Raw genomic sequence first — 14,730 nt, forward strand, 5'->3', positions numbered from 1 at the left:
TGCCTATCACTGTAATAGGATTCTAAGTAAATTTAACTGATTCTGCTTGGAAAGTTAACTGGACAACCATTCTAGAGAGCTGCAAAGTGGATTCACTGACCTCAGCTATCCTGAACGAAGATAAACACACCCAAATGTGCCATGGTAACAAGATGGCCACGAGGCCAGTTCTAGGCTTTTTTTCAGAAAAAAATAAACCTTAACAGATATGGTAACTATTTTTTTATTTGAATTTTATTTTATTTTTTTATACAGCAGGTTCTTATTAGTTACCTATTTTATACCTATTAGTGTATAAATGTCAATCCGAATCTCCCAGTTCATCCCACCACCACCCGCCGCCCCCAGATATGGTAACTATTAATCTTAAATTTACATTTTTTAAAAGCAAGTATAAACACACTAAAAGAAAGGAGGAAATCTGGTTTGGCAGCTACTCATGTGGCAAAAGATCAGAGGACTTCGAACCACAACTTCAATATAAGGTAACAAACTCATGTAGCTAGGAGACAATTTACATGAAAACAACATTAGGAGAGAAACAGAAGGCCCAGTTCCCATCCTAGTTCTAGCATGTACTGGGATTTAACTTGCAGGTCTTGGGTTCTCATCTGTAAATTGATAGGATAATGATGGTATCTTCTCTGCCTACCTCACAGGATCTTGAAGGAAACAAAGATTATGAATGTACAAGTGCTTTGAAAATCCAGGGTTTGTTCCCTTGAATCTGGCTATTAGTATTATAAAGACGTTCATATACATGCAGCTACAAACAAGGGTAACCGTGTTTAGGAGGTACACTCCAAACCAGTAATAAGCAGATATGCCTCCCAAGGGGCCCAGGGTCTGGGGCCAGGCCTGTCCCTTTATCCTGATGTTCAAATCTTTCAGGAGAATCTATTTGTCTACTTCTTGGTCATTTATTTTAATTCGTAAAAGCAAATGTAATCACTGACAAAATTAATAGAGAATGTAGGATTCTCAAACTGGGTTTTTAAGAATTACCTGGGGATTGTTAAAACTATGGCTGCCCACAGGCTTCCCTGGTGGCACACTGGTTAAGAGTCCGCCTGCCAATGCAGGGGACACGGGTTCGAGCCCTGGTCCGAGAAGATCCCACGCGCCACAACTAGTGAGCCCGCACGCCTAGAGCCCGCGAGCCACAACTACTGAAGCCCGTGCGCCTAGAGCCCGTGCTCCGCAACAAGAGAAGCCACCACAATGAGAAGCCTGCGCACCGCCACGAAGAGTAGCCCCCGCTCGCCGCAACTAAAGAAAGCCTGCGTGTAGCGATGAAGACCCTACGCAGCCATAAATAAATAAACAAATAAATAAAAACTATGGCTGCCCAGACCCCATGCAGACTGAACTAACCAAAATCTCTGGGTGGCTGGGGATAAATAAGATCAGGCCATTTGTATTTTAAGAAGCTCTCCAAGTGATTCTGGTGACCTGATTACTGCTATTATTATTACGCTGTTATTAATATTAACCGCCACCATGAATACATGACAGGAATTCCATATACCCACTCAGTATACACGAGTCACTGTTCTCAGCATCTTACATATATTATCTCACTTAATCCTCACACAGTCCTATAAGTAGATACTACTATTAACACTGCCCTCCCTCCACCCTCCTTTTATAGAGGTAATCACTGAAATACAAAGAGATGATTTCACTGGCCCATGGCCCCAAGTCACAGGGCTAGTAAGTGGCAAAGCCAGAAAGCACAACAAAGTTTGAAAATCCCTGATACAGTTTCCTAACCTACAACAGTAACTGTATACTCTAGTCAGTATAAATAAATTCTGCTTTATTTCAAACATCGCATTTAAAGGACCCTAACAAAACCAAGTTGTCTCAAGAGAGAGTGGTGAAATCAGGTTAAACCATGAGGGGACAAAGGGTCTAGGGCTGTTTACATACTTCAGCACCAATTTGTAACTGTTTTGTCTGTCTTCTCTATTAGACGGTGAGTGAGCCCCTGAAGTGCAGGGACCAGGTATGTCTTTTCAGCTGTACCCTGGTGGTACAGTTGTACCCTGGTATCTAACTAAAGAAAGGGTTTAATAAATTAATCAATAAATCTAGAGAAGGCCTGATGACTGTCCTGGGAAATGAAAGGCTCTTTCATAGAAAAGAAACAGACGTGATTCATGTTGCTTCCGGGGGTACAACTAAGATCAACAGGTAAAAGGGGAGGGGCAGTTTTGGAGACAGTCTAAAATACCTTTCTAGCAACCAAGACCTGTCCAGAGACAGGAAAGTGTGCCTGCAGTTTGTGGCTAAAGACCAAAATATCGTAGATAAAAGGCAGGATGTGGGACTATGGGGCCTCTAAGAGCTCTTCCAAGGCTCAAGTTCTGTTACTCTAAGTTACGATACATTCCTTTATTCCTTCACACATTCTACAGTGACTAGTTACACCAGTGCAGTCGTCCAAGCACAGAGCTAGCACAAAGTGTTCTACAAACTCCCAGAACCCTGAAGGATCTAGAGAAAAGTAAATCACCGGAGTGAGTCTTCCAAGGAGGAAGATAATTGATACAACAGGGACGAGCAAGGAGGCAGGAGAATTCCAGGCAAGAAACAAGAGAAAAGTAAACAAAGGTGTTATGGAAGCAATGCTACCCTTTGAACACATCTGAGCTACGTCTTTAGGGATCCTTGTGGGGAAGTGGACTGTGGCTGCCCTAAGAATCTGGGGAGGAAATGCATTCAGCATGGCAGTAATGGTCTGAGCATAAGGGAGGCGGGAAAGCCCTGGGGTGACGAAGACCCGGCTAGAAACAGTCAGGAAATTCTGGTGCTAAAAAGAAAAGGTTTTCAGAGGTCAGTCAGCCAAACACACACACTCTTTATGGATGCCGACCTGGTTGCACTGGGTAAAGAAAGCTTAGTTTACTTTCTTAAATTACATTTCACAAACCAAAGACTGAATCATCAGTGATTCTGTCTTTAAACATTTGTTAGTTTCTGCTACTGTCTATTCTTTCCACTGTTTGACAACCAGACTTGCAGTTATCAAAACTCTTATCAAAACTCAGCTCTGAGCGTAACATTTATGATCCCTTAAATGATTAAACATTTACCAACAGTACTATGAAATAAAAAGTATTATCTACCAATCTAAAAAACTAAAACTTTATAAGTAGAAGACTTAAGAATAAATGGAGTCTGAAAAAATTAATTTATGTCTCAGGTCCAAAAAACTATCTCACCCAATTTATAAACTGTGAGATTAATCCACCTAAAAAAGAATTAACAAGGGACTGAAGGAAAAAAATCTAAGATCCCAGACCAATGAACAAAATATAACACATCTGAATGATAAACTTAATGGTCTTCTGGCCATTCACTTCTCAACATCCCTGTCAAACTATTTTAGGATCTGAAATCTTGCTCTATAAAAAGCAAGTTCCCATCATCTGAACTAAACTTAAGAGATTCTATCGCAGCAGTTACTGAAGCATAAAAAACCAAGCTTCAGATTTTTGCTTCCTGTTAGTATAAAAAAATGCCTACCTCTTTTACGTAAAGTTGAGTCTGTGGCCAAATTCCTGGCACACTAGGAGATCAAGGTTTTCAGTTCTAACACTGATTTAAGGTGCAAAGGCCTTTTCCCTACTTAATACCGCTTAAATTGTGACATGGAGATAAAATATATGACACCTCCACCACCAACAGTCTCTTCAAAGGATTTCTGACTCCGTTTAACCTTAGCTGGGAGAATATAAAACTACCGCTGAAAACTCCTCAACAAAAATTAAAACTTTAGAAATCTGAAACTGCTACATGTTAGCTGATAAACTATGAATTACAGAAACTGAGATCTGAGTAACAATTGCCAAAAAAGGTGCAATTACACAATCTTACAAAAATGGATAAACAAACAGCTCACCAAAATTTAAATCTTTCTTAGCAAATGGAGAAGATAAATAATGTTCAGTAACTCTGGAATACTGTGGTGTAGTTTTTCTTATCTGTATGGTCTCTGCAGCAATGTTACTACTCTCCACTGCTCCCTTTGCTTTGGATGAGCAAAGGGAGCCCACGGTCCAGGATTCCTCATATCAAGGGCACGGCAAATGTCACAATAATAGTAATAAAAGCAAAAATTTCTAAAGCCATCATTTATACCGGACTCTGGCCCCCGAATAGGGTGAAAGGCACATGGCAGCAGGCAACTATTTCTCGCTTCTGATTCTTCTGCATCACTGCCTCCCAAAGGACTAGAGAATCTAAAGCTCTGGACGCCACATCTACAAATCAAAGTACCATGTTTAAAGAGCTCACAGGTTCTACGGATGGTCAGCAGTTAATGAACGAACCCCAAGACAGAGAAACTCACCCAGATGCAACAAAACACGCTTCAAGTCTCCATCTAATTTTTGTTTTTAATTTTTGGAGTAAAAACAAGTATTAAAAATTATGTAATAAGTGAGACTCTGGAGAACCCCAGACTCATCCGAGCGGCTCGGAAAACGGGAAAGTAAGATGCGATTAGCTCCATTGTAGCCAACCAGGCTAACGTGCAAGAGCACACACTCCTCTCCGTCAGAGCGTCCCTGCCAATACCGAAGAACAACAAAGGCAAGTTGAGGAGGCTGCACAAGGCTTAACTCAGCACTTGTCCGCTTTGCCAGCCTCCGAAGAAGCTCGCTGCGGGCCCAGGAACCGCGGGCTCCCTGCGCATTCGGCCCGGCCAGCGCTCGGCTTTGTCTGGCCCGCCTGGACCCGTTTCGTTCCCCCCGGATCTTCCTCCACACCCATCACTCGCCCGTGACTATAGTTGTGGTGGGTTTCTCCCCCTCGCCCCCTCCCCTCGCGAAACCCGCTCTTTTCAAACGCGGCTTCGCCCACCCGGCCTGGGAGACTCGGGTCGGGAAGGGGGCCCGGGGTGGGGTCCGGGAGAGGAGAAGAGAGGGGGACACACAAAGCCGGACTCACCCCACAGCCGCCCCCCTCCCTCTGCAAAGCAGCCTGGGATCTGCGACCTGCGGGCTGGATAAACAGCCCTCCCCTCCCGCTCCCCGCCCGGCTCCCACCTAAGGGCCGCCCCCTCCCCCCAAAGTGCACCCAAGAGCGGATGACAGCGCTGGACCTCACCCCCACCCAGCCTCGGCGCTCACCACCGCGAGGGGGGGCTGGGGCCTGGAAGGGCTGGGGTCTACACATCCTCGCCCTAACCGGGAACTTACAGCCGTATTAGTCGCTCCTGTTGCCCCTGCAGACCAGACGGCCGCCGCCTTCTCCTCCACCCCAATGAGGTTAAGCGCTTGGTGCGGGGATTAAAAAAAAAAAAAAAAATTAGAAGCCCAGAGCGCCTGCGTAGTGCGGTCTCTCTTTTTTCCCCTTACCGCCACGACCCGGCTAGACCATAGAGAGTGTAAACCGAGACCAGAGAGGCGCCTGCTTCTCTATGGTAACGCCCCCGCGCAGGCGCTGCCCTGGCTGCGCCGGGCTTCGGGACCTGCGAGTCCTAGGAGCTTTTGCCTCCTTGGAGAACGTCAATTGGCCCTGATGGGGAACCGTAGGGAAAAGTTCTTTAAGGAAAGGGGGGCCAGAATGGAGTTGGGCCTCCCCACGAGGAGTTGCGGCAAAACTCAGGCAAGGCGGGGAGGGTCGGATCTAAGCGGCCATGGCAGTAGGGCACCAGAAAGCAGGGAGCGTAGAGCTCAGGAGGAACCAAGAAAGCCTGGGTAAAAGTCGTCCAGCCGGAACTTCCTCCGGTGGGGGCGGGGGGTGTCTAATACCTGAAGGAACCGGCCTTTCACTTCTGGGTTACGCGCGTCGCGCCCCGGCCGGGCGTCCGGGACGAAAGAAATTGTGCCTTGCGACTTCCCGTACCTCGGCTCACCCTTTCACTCTCGAGGAGGCGCGGGCGCTGGAGCCGGAAGCACACCTTTTTAACGGTTCTTTTCCCTTTTTGAAGCCGAGCCAGCTCCGTGGAGGCCTCGGAGACCCTTGAGACTTTCTTCCTCCAGCAGCTGCACAGATGAGGCTGCTTGTGACCACCCGTCGCGTTGCTTTTGGAAGACGTGTGGGAGAGTGTCTCGGAGCTTTTAAGCAAAAGCTGTGCAAGTTACAGGGCTCCCTTGGAGGACTCCGGAGGACCCACAGTCGTTCCGCCTCTGGCCCCTGCGCTCGCGAGTAATTTGACGTTGAAAGCTTTCGTGAGATTACACACTGCTCCGTGGAAACGACTCTTAAAGTGGGAATTGGCTTCCCTCCGTCTCGATTCTTGTATCGGAGCTCCTGCTAGTGGGGGTGTCGTGTGTTGAGGGACCTGTGAGATCCTACAGCTGATAGTCGGGGGCTTAGATGTTGTGGTTGGAGACACCCAGCTAAAACAAAGCCCCGTGTAGACTCCTCTGTGGAGTGCAGGGAAGGCAGCGGACTGTAGTCTGAAGGAGTAGCGATGACAAGGAGGATGTGGCTCCTGGTTGGATCTAGAAAAGGGGACATCTTTGGGGCGAAAGCACAAGCGGCCTTTTGAAAATGAATGGGTGATGATGAAAGAGCATTCCAGAGAAGATTGCGTGGAGCAAGGGCTCAAGAGGAAGTGGGTATCATACTGGGAGTACAATGAAGAGAGCAGTCTAACTGAAATGGGGAAAGAAAGAAAAAAAAAGGACAAGTGAAAAGTAAGGTTCAATAAATAGGATGGGGAATTGTAAATTTTTTTTTTTTTTTTTTTGCGGTACGCGGTCCTCTTAGTGTTGTGGCCTCTCCCGTTGCGGAGCACAGGCTCCAGACGCGCAGGTTCAGCGGCCATGGCTCACGGACTCAGCCGCTCCGCGGCATGTGGGATCTTCCCGGATCGGGGCACGAACCCATGTGCCCTGCATCGGCACGCGGACTCTCAACCACTGCGCCACCAGGGAAGCCCGAGCCACAGCTATTGAAGCCCACATGCCTAGAGCCCGTGCTCTGCAACAAGAGAAGCCACCGCATTGAGAAGCCCGCGCACCTCAACGAAGAGTAGGCTCCGCTCACCACAACTAGAGAAAGCCCGTGCACTGCAACGAAGTCCCAACACAGCCAAAAATAAATAAATAAATAAAAAGACAGTGGTAGGAACAGACGTGGAGAGAGGGGGCGATAGGTAATTTGGAGGAGGAGTTTGGTTCAAGGGTGGGGGGCAGAAAAGTGGGGTAAAACTTCAAGCAATAGGTAGGGTCAAAAGAGTAGTTTCTAATTATTTACATCCACAAATATTTTAGTATTTCTAAAAGATAATATTTTTTTAATAAATATAACCTCAAGGCCATTATCACACTTGAAAAATTAACAGTACAGTCGTCCCTCAGTATCCATGGGGGATTGGTTCCAGAACCTGCAGCAGATACCAAAATTCACATGTGCTCAAGTCCCACAGTCAGCCCTCTGAATCCAAGGTTCCACATCTGTGGATTTAACCAACCTCAGATCGTATACTACTGTATGTATTTACTGAAAAAAATCCACGTGTAAATGGACCCACGCAGTTCAACTGTAATAACTAGTATTATCACTACCCTGTCAATCTTCAAATTTCCCTAATTATCTCATAATTTTTTTGCTACCAGATGGATTGAGGTATAATTAGTATACCATACAGTTCACCCATTTAAAGTAATGCATTCAAAGGGTTACACAATCATCACCACAGTACAGTTTAGAACATTTTCATCACTCCAAAAAGAAACCCTATGCTCATTAGTAGTCACTACCCAGCCCTAGGCAACCACTGATCAACTTTTTGTCTATAGACTGGCCTATTCTGAACATTTTATGTAAATGGAATCATGCAGTATATGGCTGGCTTCTTAAGCATGTTTTGAAGGTTCATCTATACTGTAGCATGTAACATTACTTCATTCCTTTTTATCGTCAAATAAAATTCTATTTTTATATATATATATATATATGTGCCACATTTTGTTTATCCATTCATTAGCTGATGGACATTAAGTTGTTTCAAACCACTTTTTTGGCTATTATACATAATGGCATTCTGAACATTTTATTATAAGATTTTGTGTGGGCATGACAAATTGTAGCAATGTTTTCTTAGGTCAGTCTCCCAAGGCAACAGAAATAAAAGCAAAAATAAGCAAATGGGACCTAATCAAATGTAAAAGCCTTTTGCACAGCAAAGGAAACCATAAACAAAACAAGAAGACAACCTATGGAGTGGAGAAAATATTTGCAAACCATGCAGCCGACAAGGGCTTAATTTCCAAAATATACAAACACCTTATACAATTCAATAACAAACAAACAACCCGATCAAAAAATGAGCAGAAGACCTAAATAGACATTTCTCCAAAGAAGACCTACAGATGGCCAAGAGGTACATGATAAGATGCTCAATATCACTAATTATTAGGGAAATGCAAATCAAAACTACAATGAGGTACCACCTCACACTGGTCAGAATGGTCATCATAAAAAGTCTACAAATAATAAATGCTGGAGAGGGTATGGAGAAAAGGGAACCCTCCTACACTGTTAGCGGGAATGTGAATTGGTGCAGCCACTATGGAGAACAGTATGGAGGTTCCTCAGAAAACTAAAAATAGAACTACCATATGACTCAGCAATCCCACTCCTGGGCATATACCTGGAGAAAACTCTAATTCAAAAAGATACTTTCACCCCAATGTTCATTGCAGCACTATTTACAATAGCCAACATGGAAGCAACCTAAATGTCCATCAACAGATGAATAGATAAAGACGATAAAAAAGAATGAAAAAAAAAAGAATGAAATAATTCCATTTGCAGCAACATGGATGGGATGGACCTAGACATTCTCATACTAAGTAAAGCAAGTCAGACAGAGAAAGACAAATCACATATGATATCACCTATATGTGGAATCTAAAATATGATACAAATGAACTTATTTACAAAACAGAAACAGACTCACATAGAAAACAAACTTATGGTTACCAAAGGGGAAAGGGAGTTGGGGAGGGATAAGTTAGAAGTTTAAGATTATCAGATACAAACTACTGTATATAAAATATAAAAACAGCATGGCCCTATTGTATAGCACAGGGAATTATATTCAATATCCTGTAATAAACCATAATGGAAAAGAATATATATAAAACTAAATCAGTTTGCTGTACACTAGAAACTAACACAATGTCGTAAATCAACTATACTTCAATAAAAAACTAAAATGTTTCCCAACCAGTGATCGAACCCATGCCCCCTGCATAGGAAGCTCAGCGTCTTAACCACTGGACCGCCAGGGAAGTCCCCCACTGTGGTTTTGATTTTCATTTACCTAATGACTAGTGATGTCAAGCGTCTTTTCATATGCTTATTTGCCAACTTGGATCTCTCATCAGAGAAATGTCTATTCAGATCTTTGTCCATTTTTTAATTGTGTTGTCTTTTTTTGGCCAGGCAGCTTGCGGAATACTAGTTCCCCAGTCAGGGATTGAACCTGGGCCCCCTGCAGTGGCAGTGTGGAGTCCTAACCACTGGACCACCAGGGAATGTTTGTGTTGTCTTTTTTATTATTGAGTTGTAAAAGTTCTTTATATATTCTCAATTTAAGTCCTTTATCATATATATGATTTGCAAATATTTTCTCCCATTCAGTGGGTGGCCTTTTCACTTTCTTGATAATGCCCTTCAAAGCACAAAAGTTTTTAATTTTGATGTCCAATTTATCTATTTGTTTTCTTTGTCACTTTGTATTTGGTATCTAAGAAACCATTGTATAATCCTACATTTTCTTCCTAGAGTCTTACACTTTGGGCTCTTACATTTAGGCATTGACCCATTTTGAGTCAATTTTTATATATGGTATAAAGCAGGGGTCCAACTTCATTCTTTTGCATGTACCTATTCAGTTGTCCCAGCACCATTTGTTAAAAAACCTATTCTTCCTCCATTGAATTGTCTTGGCACCCTTATCAAAAACCAGTTGGCCATAAATGTGTGGGTTTATTTCTGGACTGTAAATTCTATTCCACTGACGTGTGTATTCTTATGCCAGTATTACACTGTTTTGATTACTGTAGGTTTGTAGTAATTTTTTGAAATTGGGCAATGTAAGCCCTTCAACTTTATTTTTCTTTGGATTGTTTTGGCTATTTGGGGGTTCCTTGATTTTCCATATGAATTTTGCTATCAGCCTGTCCATTTCTGAAAAACAAAAGGCAGTCATAATTTTGGTAAGAATTGCATTGACTCTGTAGAGCAGTTTGGAGAGTATTGCCACTTAATATTGAGTCTTCTGATTCATGAGCATGGACTATCTTTCCATTTATTTAGATCATTTTTATTACTTTCATCCATGTGTAGTTTTCATAGTACAACTTCTGCAATTCATTTGCAGAATATCTATTCCTGTATTTTTTGATGCTATTATAAATGGAATTGTTTTCTTAATTTCATTTTCAGAATGTTCATTGCAAGTGTATAGAAATATAATTAACTTTCGCATATCGATCTTGTATCCTGCAACCTTGCTGAACTCATTTATTAGTTTTGCAGTGGCTTCCTTGGCATTTTCTGTATACAAAATCATGTCATCTGCAAATAGGGATTCTTTCTGATTCTTCCTTTCCAAACTGGATCCCTTTTATTTCACTTTCTTGTCTAATTTTCCAGCTAGAACCTCTGGTACAATGTTGAACAGAAGTGGTGAGAGTGGACATCCTTGTCTTATTCACGAACCTAAGGGGAAAACATTCAGTCTTTCACTATTAAATATGATGTTAGCTGTGGGTTTTTCATATATGGCCATTATCAGATTGAGGATGGTCTCTTTTCTTCCTAGTTTGTCAAGTATTTTATCATTATCCTTAAAGACTTTTGGATCTTAACAAGTCCATTTTCTGTGTCTATTTTGATGATCATGTGGTTTTTGTCCTTTATTAAGTATTGTGTATTACATTGATTTTCAAATGTCAAAACAACCTAGGATAAATTCGTGGGATAAATCCCACTTGGTCATGGTATGTAATCCTTTTAATATGTTGCTGAATTTTTATTTGCTAGTATGTTGTTGAAGACTTTTGCATCTATATTCATAAGATGTATTGGTCTCTAATTTTCTTGTGATGTCTTTGTTTTGGGTACCAGGGTAACACTGGCCACACAGAATGAGTTGAGCTGGGAAGTATTCCCTCCTTATTTTTTTAGAAGAGTTTATAAAATATTGCTATTTATTCTTTTTTTAATGTTTCATAAAATTCACTAGTGAAGCTGTCTGGGCCTTAGCTTTTCTTTGCAGGTAGTTTTGTTTTGTTATTTTATTACTAATTCAATCTCTTTACTTGTTATGTCTGTTCAGATTTTCTATTTCCTCTTAAATTTCAATTTCAATAGTTTGTGTCCTTCTAGGAATGTATCTGTCTCATCTAAATTATCTAATTTGTTGGCATTCAGTTGTTCATAAAGTTCTCTTATGATCCTTTTTATTTCTGTAAGGTTGGTATTAATGTACCTGTGTCTTTTTTTTTTTCTTTTTAACAGTTTGTTCAAGTCAGGATCCAAAAACAATGCCAATACATCGCATTTGACTTATTTGTCTTCTCAGGTCTTTTTTATTTTTAAAATATTTATTTATTTATTTATTGGTCTTAGTTGCAGCATGCAGGATCTTTAGTTGGGGCATGTGAACTCTTAGTTGCAGCATGCATGCAGGATCTAGTTCCCTGACCAGGGATGGAACCTGGGCCGCCTGCATTTGGGCACTCAGAGTCTTACCCACTGGACCACCAGGGAAGTCCCTCTCAGGTCTTTTTAATATGTAGATTCCCCCCCCCAATCTTACTTTTTCTTGGTACTTATTTACTGAAGAAGCCAAGTTATTTGTCCTGTTGGTTTCCCACATTCTAGATTTTTCTGATTATATTCCTGGAAGTCTGTAACATATTCTTCTACCTCCTAGATATTTGATAGTGGTGTATGCTTTATTCTTTTTTTTTAATATTTATTTATTTATTTGGCTGCTCCAGATCTTATTTGCAGCATGTGGGATCTTGTTCCCCAACCAAGGATTGAACCCAGGCCCCCTGCTTTGGGAGCGCAGAGTCTTAACCACTGGACCACCAGGGAAGTCCCCTATGCTTTATCCTGATTCAGATTTGAATTTCTTGGTAACTACTTCATACATCCAAACCATGAGGCACATCACTGCCAATAGTCTCTTTTTGTGACGTTGGCAGTCATGGGTGACCATTGCCTAGGTTCGTTATCACATTTGGAATAGTCCGATAGAAGACAGACTAAGGAAGGCAAAATAAGGGAGCACCTGTTGATCCGGAGTATGTGGGATCATTTGGAAGTTCTCTTTTGATGTTCATGAGCACGACATTCTACACTGTTTTTAGAACCTTGGAGTCAGGAGATGAGATCTACTCCCAGCTCTGCCACAAACTGGCTGAGCTTTCTTAGCAAGTCATCTTACCTCTTCAGGCCTCAGTTTTCCTATCTATATAATGGGGCCATAAACTGTATAGGACCGCTCAAGTTTCTTGCTATTCTCACATTCTCTGACTAAACACTTAAGTAGTGGACTTAATCTCTACCAAATATCATTTGGGTGGGTTAAAAAGGATCTGCTGACATTATATTATTCTTCCCCTCTCATACCAAGCATGTTCATTTCAAAACCAGACTTCAGGGACTTCCCTGGCTGTCCAGTGGTTAAGACTCTGTGCTTCCACTGCAGGGGGCCTGCGTTCAATCCTCGGCTGGGGAACTAGGATCCCGCATGCCGCTCAGTGTAGCCAACAAAACAAAACAAAACAAAAAGCCAGTGTTCATTGGGACTTCCCTGGTGGTCCAGTGGTTAAGAATCCATCTTGCAATGCAGGGGACCCCAGTTCGAAATCTGGTCCATGAACTAAGATCCCACGTGCCACTAGGCAACTAAGCCCGTGCACCACAACGAAAGATCCGCGTGCCACAACTGATGAGCCGGAGTTCATCAATCATTAAATCCAGTCCTGTACCTAACAAAGATGGTTATAAGCGTTGTGAGAACAGGGAGATGATGCCGAAAGCCTCAGCTCCTGGATTTTAGTTCTGGCTCTCAGCTGGTCGCATTCTCTCTTAGGGTCCCATCACAGAGGAAAAGATTGCACTAGTGGTCTCTGAAGCCCTACAAGCTGTATGACTGCAAGTCTTCTCTTGATTTTTTTCCCCACAGTTTTGAGGATGATGTTTTTATTAATATCTTCAGCCCTACCTGTTTTTATCTGCTTTCTGGTATGTTTTACTTAGCAACTGGTTGATAGGTGCCTAGACATCAGCACATGTAGGCAGTTCAGCTTGGGCATAGAAAACTTTCTGGAAGCAAACACATCAAAATATTAGCAAGTGATTATCTCTGGGCAGTAAAATTACTGCTCGCTTTTTTAAACATATGACTGTATTCTTCATTTTATTGTATAAACATGTATTTTTGTAAATTTTAGAAAGTCATTCTTAAAGGATTTGATAGCATGCCCTAACAAACAGAAATCACTAAACTCTGGGTGAGAAGATTTCTTTCTCTTTCCTATGACTCAGTTAGGCAGTATCTTCCAGCCTAGGTTAGCCTAAATACTTTAGTAATAGCTACTTACATCTAATTAGATAGCTTTACTTAACCTTCTTCAATAATCTCAGTGAAAAAGAAAGTATCTCATGCCTCCAGAAATTAAAATTCAGGAAGAATAGCAGCAATATATACTATCCACACGGGTGTCGTATCCCATACAGAATCTGGATTTGCACTACTTGGGGAAGAGTAGTCTCTTTGCTAGAGAAGTGCTGTGTTTTATAGAAATGTGTAGGCGAAGGCGGGGTGTGTCTTTTGTATGGATGAAAACAGGAGATTGGAAACAACTTTGCTCAATCCTGTTGGTAACCCCTCCCTGGGGTGCAATTACGCTCATTACTTGACCTACCGGTAACGCATCACCCACTGAAGGAGGCAATGCCCGTGTCTGGCTTACCTCTCATGGGTTTCCTCACCTGGCAATGTGTTCTGCTGCCGGTGTCCCCTCTTGAAACACATAGTGGCAGTTACTGGAGAACTGGTAGAATCAGGGGTTCCCTCATAGCTGTCAGCTCACTGTGTGAGCCAGACAAGTCACGTAGCCTAGTCCCAAGCACCCAAGTCACTTCACCTTTAATGGAGAGGATACTTCTAGTTTCCAAAGTTGTCACAACTAGTGCAGCTGATATTACAAAAGCCCACTTCTCTGGGAATTCCCTGGCGTTCCAGAGGTTAGGACTCGGCGCTTTCACTGCAGGGGGCCAGGTTCGATCCCTGGTGGGGGAACTAAGATCCTGCAAGCTGTGTGACACAGCCACAAAACAAAGCAAAATAAAATAAAAACCCGCTTCTCAGTAACAAAGGCAGGATGAAAGTCTGTGTTCTAACCCTGACAAGCATGACAAATCCAGGTGGTCCTATGGGCAGCTCTGATGCAAAACAAATGATCGAATAGTCCTTTGAACATTCCCTGTCACCCAGTGTGTCAAAACCTGGATCTGTTTAGGCTTTTTGAAGATCATTCCTCACACCTTTGTAGGGACAAACAGCAAATTCCAAAAAGTAACCCGACATAGAGTTTTAGTTTTAGGATTTCCTTCTGAACTGCCATCCATGCAGTTTACAGATCGACTATTGTGCCAGTGCCCAATCTACCCACCCAAATGCAAAGAACCATGTAGAGGCATTCACAATCCAGTGAAAGGGCAATCTTCTTTCATTTA

General features: G+C 42.5%; 1 protein-coding gene and 1 non-coding gene across 28 annotated transcripts in view; both read right to left on the reverse strand.

The window, feature by feature from the left end:
* Nucleotides 1-5,308, reverse strand: part of CLASP1 (cytoplasmic linker associated protein 1) — a 264,028-nt gene extending 258,720 nt beyond the window's left edge. For all 27 annotated transcript variants that reach the window (XM_060302570.1, XM_060302562.1, XM_060302569.1 and 24 more), the window contains exon 1: nucleotides 5,208-5,308. The gene's annotated coding sequence lies outside the window, so the exon portion shown is untranslated. The remainder of the gene's footprint in view (nucleotides 1-5,207) is intronic.
* A 4,122-nt stretch (nucleotides 5,309-9,430) lies between these two features.
* Nucleotides 9,431-9,503, reverse strand: TRNAG-GCC (transfer RNA glycine (anticodon GCC)). Its single transcript has one exon. It is a non-coding gene; the product is annotated as a tRNA-Gly (tRNA).
* Nucleotides 9,504-14,730: the final 5,227 nt, after the last annotated feature.

Source organism: Globicephala melas, chromosome 7 (genome assembly GCF_963455315.2).
Source record: "Globicephala melas chromosome 7, mGloMel1.2, whole genome shotgun sequence".
NCBI classification, from domain to species: Eukaryota; Metazoa; Chordata; class Mammalia; order Artiodactyla; family Delphinidae; genus Globicephala; species Globicephala melas.